The following is a 6,000-nucleotide window of genomic DNA, read 5'->3' on the forward strand; positions in this document are numbered from 1 at the left end:
GAACTAAACTGAACCATGTAGTATTATCATGACCATTATATATTACCTAATCAAAATCTTTAGTCAATCTTTTCAAACAGAATCAAACCCATATACAATTGATAAATTTACTAAAATAGAAGAAAACTGGAAAATCCTTATTCTCCAGTCTCCTGAATAAACAGAATCTGAAGTTTAATCTGATTTATATCCCTCGTCCAAATCCAATCCAACATGCTCAAAATCTCTACAACATAATATCAAAATATATTGCAATGAAAACCTATTTTAGGCAAACTGTTAAACTAGAATCCAATCATCAGTTATAGCATTCAGTTCTAGAGGGATACATGGTAGCAAATATGGGAAATCTAAGCAAAAGTGTGGCCCTATGGAACAGGTCCAGAGGCATGGCCCTGTTTTATGAAACTCTGGATCTGACTGCTGCAGCGTCGCATGGCTCAAGTAGTTAAGGCTGGGCCCAAGTGAGATAGGACTGATGTATTACCCCTCAGTTAGGAACTGGGATTGAGCTCATCTGTGGGTTTGTCCGTAGAGACAGCTGTAAGGATCTGGGAAAGACAAATGTATAGACTAAGAAAGAAGTAATCTAAATAGACATTTCTCCAAAGAAGATACACAGATTGTCAACAAAGACATGAAAGGATGCTCAACATCACTAATCATTAGAGAAATGCAAGTCAAAACTACAGTGAGGTCCATCCACCTAACTACAAACAACTCAATTTCATTTCTTTTTATGGCTGAGTAATGTTCCATTGTGTATATGTGCCACAACTTCTTTGTCCATTTATCTGTCGATGGACACTTAGGTTGCTTCCATGTCCGGGCTATTGTAAATAGTGCTGCAATGAACATTGTGGTACATGACTCTTAGAATCTGTCATACAGAGTGAAGTAAGTCAGAAAGAAAAACAAATACTGTATGCTAACACATATATACGGAATCTAAAAAAAAATGTTTCTGAAGAACCTAGGGGAAGGACAGGAATAAAGATGCAGATGTAGAGAATGGACTTAAGGACACGGGAAGGGGGAAGGGTAAGCTGGGACGAAGTGAGAGAGTGGCATGGACATATATACACTACCAAATGTATCTTATCCCCTAGAGGGGTGGGATAGGGAGGGTAGGAGGGAGACGCAAGAGGGAGGGGATATGGGGGTATATGTATACGTATAGCCGATTCACTTTGTTATACAGCAGCAACTAACACAACATTGTAAAGCATTTATACTGCAATAAAGATGTTAAAAAAAAAAGAAAGAGGTAGATGGTAACAAAGGAGTCAACTTGGAGGATGCAGTCATACACAGCATGCTGGTGGAATCAGTCAGGTGGAATAAAGTCTCCCAGTTCATTCCCACTGGAAAATAATTTTCTTCCTTAATCACAAGACTTGTCATTTTACTCTGAGCCAACTATCTGCAAATCAAGGTTTCCCAGAACCGAGGGTGCAATGGTATTCTGTGGCTAGGGTAAGACACCTGCCACTAGCACCAGCATAAGGACATTTAGCATTTGGCCTGAAGAGCTGCCCATTAAATAGTTGAATATGGAAGCCAGGACCATCCAGGTGGAAAGCTTCATCTCCTTCCAATTCTCTTAAACACGGAGACACCTGGATTCCGCAACAATGCTGACATTTAGAGGAGATCCTGTTTTTAAAAGGCAGTGACTATTAACCATCAAAATGATCCCATTCACTTTTGTTCTAGAAGTATTTTAACACTTATTAACATTTAATAATATTTAATATTTACATGTGCCTCCCACATTATCAACTCAGTAAGTATTGCTTAAATCTTAATAGAATATAAGGTGCTTCGTGGCAAAAAAAGATGAGTAAAACTCTATATTTGCCCTAAATGGGTTTACAATCTAGTATTAGTAATATCTTACACACACAAAGTGGTGAAGTAAAGAGAAGCCTAATCTAGGAGAATCTGAATTTGTCAAAGGCAGACAAAACCTGAATATGTATTTCTAAAGATCTAGTGCTCAGTTCTCAGAGGGTCTTTTTTGGCTTGATGGAGGGGGGCTGGAAAGCTTTGTAGGTACCGGGGGATATTTTGTATCTGGATCCAGTCCTTAGCCGTTGTTTCCTCTCTGCCTTTTGAGTATTACTGGACATATGTAAGAGGCAGGGAAGAGATAAAATGGGTGAGTCAGTCAATCAGTCCATCAACATACTTTTAAGTACTTATTCTTATCCTGAAGCATGAACTTTACCCTGCATTCCAAGCATGTACTTTTCCATACATTTTCCACATTCTTCACAGCCACCCTATGAGATAAGTATACTTCTTATATCCACTTTATAACTTAGGCTTAGATATGCTATGTAACTTGCCCAAAGCTAGTTAAAAAATAGTAGAGTTGGGACTTAAGTCCAGCTCTGCCTATCTTCAAAGCAGTTCTTTTTAGGTACTAAAGATAGTACCTCCTGCTGTAACTAGCTATCTACCAAGTACTTTGTGTTGATATAGTGGTAGGGTTGGGAGTAGAAGTGGAAAATTGTTCTAGTTTGAACCAAAAATTGTAGAATTCAGATATTTCCCAGCATGTCTGCAAAACTGACGGGATGCGCAAACTAGACATATTTTCATGAGGTGACAGAAAGCTAATTTGTTATGATTATTGACCTTTGGGGGATATTGAAATACCCCTAGTTAAATTCACATACCCACAAAATGTTTGTACATATTCACAAAGCTCATATAACCGCTGCAGTCCATTCAGACCTAGGCAGGGCCCATGACTCAGGTTACGAACATCATTTCTAAGGGAAGAAGCAACCAGTCACAGCAAGCTTGACACATCACCAAGTCTCAAGCATAGTGTGGTGTCTCCTGATCACCTTTGCCTGCTGCCCCAGATGCCATCCACTCTAATCCTAGGGTAGTGAAAGCTGAGGAGGAGACTAGAAGAAAGAGTAAACCCTTAGGAGGAATTGAAATTCAACGCAGGCTGCTTTGGGGTAGCAGAGAGACCACACGCATACAAAAGAGAGTGCCAGATTCCACGTCCTAAACCCCATACAGCTGTGGGACATTGAGAAGTAGCGATGGGATCTGTCATCATGTAATCGATGTGATCTACTAGGGACTTCCAAAACAATTTTCAGAGCTGCTTCTAAATGAGAGAGAGGAGAGCCTTAGCAACATTAGCTGCTCCAAAATACACACATATACACACACATCAGAAATAATAATAATTGTTATTATTATTATTAGGAAAACTTTGCAGAAGGAATTCAAAAGTGAAGAAGGTTTCATTTACCAGTGAAAAATGAAGTGATTCATTCCCAGTGAGAAGACTGGAAGGTGAAGAGGTGAGTCCCCAGTGTGATCGACCAGCAAAAGCATTACCTTAAAACTCAAATGACTTTCATACCTTCTAATAATTCCCCTTTTTTTGTAGTGGCCCCACTGAATTCTACTAAAACTATACGAAATGTACTTCTCAACAGATTACTTCTCCAAAACCATAAACGTATTGTGTTGAACCTCCTACTCTCTATTATTATTCAGATAACTGTCAAAATAAAATGTTAATTGCTTCTCCAGTCAGAAGAGTCCCTTTAGACCGTGAAAGAAATAGTAATTAGAGGGAATTCCTGCTGGATGCCATTGATCTTTCACTCGGGATTGAAATCTTTCTGTAGAAAATCAGAACCGACATAAGTTAACATTTGAATATGAAGTGTCAGTATACTTTGGGAATTTAATTTCAAATGCTGATTGCAACATATTAGACAGCTGTGTATTTTTGAAAGCATTAGTACTTAATAATTTGTACTTACTTGGCTCTAAATTGCTTAATTTTAAAATGAGAATAATGTATAGCTTCATATGAACTACTTTCTTATTTATAGTAATATATGAACTATATGCATCCTACAATGTTTTATTTTTTATGTTTTTCTGTGGTTTGGGGGAATATTTCTGATGTTGTTTTTATGGGCTCATGAAAGCTAGAAATTGGACATATTGCCATGGAAATCACTTTCTGCAGGAGAGTCTATGGTATAAATCAACAATTGTGCTGAAACACACTGGCAGCATAGGGGTGGATTTTTGTTGTCCCTGGTTGTTGATGTTTTTCGGTTTTATGGGGTTTTATTTTTGTTGTTGTTTATCAGGTTAGTTTCTTTGCTTTTGGACACCAGAAAGGTTTTACCTAATTTCAGTCCCATTGATTTTTTTAGACATACCTCACTCCTTAGTCTGCTATATTAAATAACTTGAACTGTTATTTTACAGTTGAGATTTTTAAAGATCTATCTGAAGGTACCAATGATCAATTAATTCATCTGAAAAAAAAAATCTGTTGGGCACCTACTACATTCCAGGTACAGTTCTGGGCACTTGGGACACATTGGTAAACTGCAAAAGGCCACTGACTCTATGAGCTTGTATTTTACATACAACCTAATAAATAAAAAGTAAATGCTATGGCAGTATGTAAAAAGGTGGTTAGTGCTAAGGAAAAAGAAAACAATGAAGCGTAGGAAGAGGGACCAAAAGGGGCGGCTGTGTCGCAATCTTACACAGGGTTGTAGGGGAGGCCTCGTTGAGATGACATTTGTCGAAAGATTTAAATGAGTTGAAGAGGTTAGCTGTGGACATCTGGGAAAAGAGCATTCTCAAGAGAGAGAGACAGCTAGTGCAAATAACATAAACTGGAACTGTACCTCACTTGTTCAAGGAATAGCAAGAAGGCCAGCGTGCCTATAATGGAGTGAGTGAGGGGAAGGGTAACAGGAGAAGAGGTCAGAAGATAATAGGGAGACTTGTAAGTGTCTACAAGTAATTGTGATCTTACTCTAAGTATCATGGAAAGCCGTTGGAAGGTTTTGAAGTAAGGAGTGTCATAACCAACTTAAGTTGTAGCTGCTCTGTTGTGACTAGACTGTAGAAAGTCAGGCCAAGGCTAGAAGGAAGATCAGCTAGGAAGCTGTTGCACTTATTCAATAGGTGAGAGAACGTGGCGGCACAGACCAGAAAAGTAGCTGTGGAGCTGCTAAGTGGTGGGATAATAGATACGGTTTAAAGTAATGCCATAGGATTTGCTGAGGGATTAGGGAGTGAGGGAAAGAGTGAGAGGGGTCAAAAATGGCTCTCAGGGTTCGGCATAAGCAACCAGAAAGATGGAGATGCCACCACTTGGAAAACACATAGCCGAAGAGTTGACTTCAAGAGATCAAGAACTCTAATTAAAAAGTGGAGTTTGGACTTCTGCTTTCTTGTCTGGCCCGTAAGAAGCTTAGAAGTCATCACTCCGCTCTAACAAGTAACATACTGAACAAACTGAAAAATCAACAACTCTTCTTAGCTCCGTCAGAGAAGTGAGGTCACAGGGCACACTACTGCCCCCAAAACTGAGGAGACAGGCAAATACACAGGATCACAGTTTACTGGAGAAGGAACCCATGAACAGTAACCTCCACAAGAACCAGCGCAGTGTAGGAAACCTTGACCTGTAATTGATGAATCGCTGGAGGCTCAGCGTGGGCAAGTTTGAGAGTTTAAAACTCCAGGGACCCCAGTCATAGGGGTAGCCCCACACCTTTGTAAGTTTTCCCTCCAGGAGCCCTACAGGTCCTCACAGTGAAGAGCGGAGAAAAATCTCTTCAGGCTCCCAGCAGGGGAGTAAAAAAGAAACCATTTAAAGATATGCCGAAGAATTCCGATTTTCTTAAGCCCTGCCCTCAGGTGAAACTGTTTTACCAGAGCCTAATTTGCTGGGGTTTTATCAGAGTCCAGCCTACCTGGGGGAAGGGAGATACCCAACTTCAGCCCATCCTGTCTCATGTAAGGAAAGAAAAAAATTGAGAAGCACTGGTAAAATTCCCAGTCCAGGGGCTTCCCTGGTGGCACAGTTGTTGGGAGTCCGCCTGCCGATGCAGGGGACACGGGTTCGAGCCCTGGTCCGGGAAGATCCCACATGCTGCGGAGCGGCTGGGCCCGTGAGCCATGGCCGCTGAGCCTACGCGTCCG

Source organism: Delphinus delphis, chromosome 12 (assembly GCF_949987515.2).
Source record: "Delphinus delphis chromosome 12, mDelDel1.2, whole genome shotgun sequence".
Lineage (NCBI taxonomy): Eukaryota > Metazoa > Chordata > Mammalia > Artiodactyla > Delphinidae > Delphinus > Delphinus delphis.